General features: G+C 36.9%; 1 long non-coding RNA gene across 1 annotated transcript in view; it reads left to right on the forward strand.

Annotated features, from left to right (window-relative positions):
- Window positions 1–1813, forward strand: part of LOC104983857 — a 31617-nt gene that overhangs the window by 14163 nt on the left and 15641 nt on the right. The window lies entirely within an intron of this gene.

Raw genomic sequence — 1813 nt, forward strand, 5'->3', positions numbered from 1 at the left:
TATATACACACACACATATACACACACACAGACATACACCCCACATCTTCATTATCCATTCATCTGTTGATGGACACTTAGGTTGCTTCCATATCTTGGCAATTGTAAATAATGCTGCTATGAATGTTGGGGTGCATGTATTTATTCAAATTAGTATCTTTATTTTCTTTGGATATATACCCAGAGTGGAATAGCTGGATCATATGGTAGTTCTATTTTTGGTCTTTTGAGAAACCTCCATACTGCTTTCCACAGTGACTGTGGTGATTTACCTTCCCACTAACCGTAAAAGGGCTCCTTTACTCCACATCCTCGCCAGCATTTGTTATTTGTATTCTTTTTGATAATGGCCATTCTGACAGATGCTAGATATCTCATTGTGGTTTTGATATGCGTTTCTCTTATGATTAGCATCTTCTCATGTGCCTGTTGGCCATCTGCATTTTGAAAAGACTTGCACTGAGTACTGTTTTAAGGTTGTCTTTTTAGGATTATATTTGTGCTTTATATCAAGGAGTCATTCACTATGTGTATAGCAATTTATATCACCTTCTGCCATGGAGACTTGTGATTTAAGTTAAAGCACTCCCTGGGTCTATGTCTGTTTTTTGTTTGAATTAAGATTTGGTGATTTACCTAGCAAAGAAAATGTTTCTGTTTCTGATAGGAAGATTTATTAATTTATCTTTAGGGTGCTCTGGAGCAAATCCATTACAAAGGTAATGCTAAGACTGGCATTTAGTGAGAGGTGATAATGTTCCAGTCAGAGTTATGAAGTGTTACTACCTCAAAGGATGGGGGAGAAGGATTTTTAAATCTCTGTAAAATAGGTGTGATATTGTTATGATTGACTTTGTGTAGCCATTAGTTTGTCTACGTATTATTTTCTACCTTGGCTGTATGGCAAAGAAGTAAATTTATGTTGCCGGATTTTCATATGGATTATGAAAAATCATAGGCGTGCAGTAGCTTGAGTGGGAGTTAAAGAGAATGACTCTAGAAGGCCACTTTGTGTGAGGAGAGCATTAAGACGCTCACCTGGACAGAATGGCTTATTCAATAAGGACACGTGGAACAGAAAGCACGTGTTTGATTGTCACTGAGATACTATTGTGATCTTCTGATTTCCTCCTGAATTCTTACATTTCCCAACCCTCTCACACAAATTTTCTGAAAAAAACATTGCTTTGCCACGTGTGTTTAAGAGACGTGGATGGATGGTGTTAGCCTCTCATTATCATGGCTCTGGGGCAGAAAAGCTGACACTTGGGCCTTATGTGATCTCTGTTTACTTCTCCATTTGGCCACTCATGGTCTTAGACATCAGAAAATAATTGGATAATAATGGAGAAATAAGGTAAGATCCTGATTAGTCTAGAAGTGTGGAATTCCTAAAATCTTTTCTTTCATGGAAGTCTTGAGTAATTTGAGTTTAAGTTTTATATTTGTGCTTTTATTACAGTAAAAATATATCAGTACAGCCATTACATTAGAAACACAGGCATGCCACAGTCACACATGTTCCAACACAGGTATCACAGATATTCTTGCACTCACACACCAGTGTGCCCATATACACACACACCTGCCTCTTCTTTATGTCATGTGTATTCAGTGTGTGTGTGTGTGTGTGTGTGTATGATGGATTAATTTGCAAATGTAAAATCATGCTCAGTCATGAACAAAAGGAATTTTAAGGAAGTAAATTTAGGAGACAGTATTGTGACAAATCATTCAGTTGTTAGTATAGTACTATGGATCAGTGATGAGGTAAAATCTATTTTTATTTTTTCCCACTCAGATTTTGGCAGTA

The sequence above is a fragment of the Bison bison genome, unplaced genomic scaffold, assembly GCF_000754665.1.
Source record: "Bison bison bison isolate TAMUID 2011002044 unplaced genomic scaffold, Bison_UMD1.0 scf7180017863475, whole genome shotgun sequence".
NCBI classification, from domain to species: domain Eukaryota; kingdom Metazoa; phylum Chordata; class Mammalia; order Artiodactyla; family Bovidae; genus Bison; species Bison bison.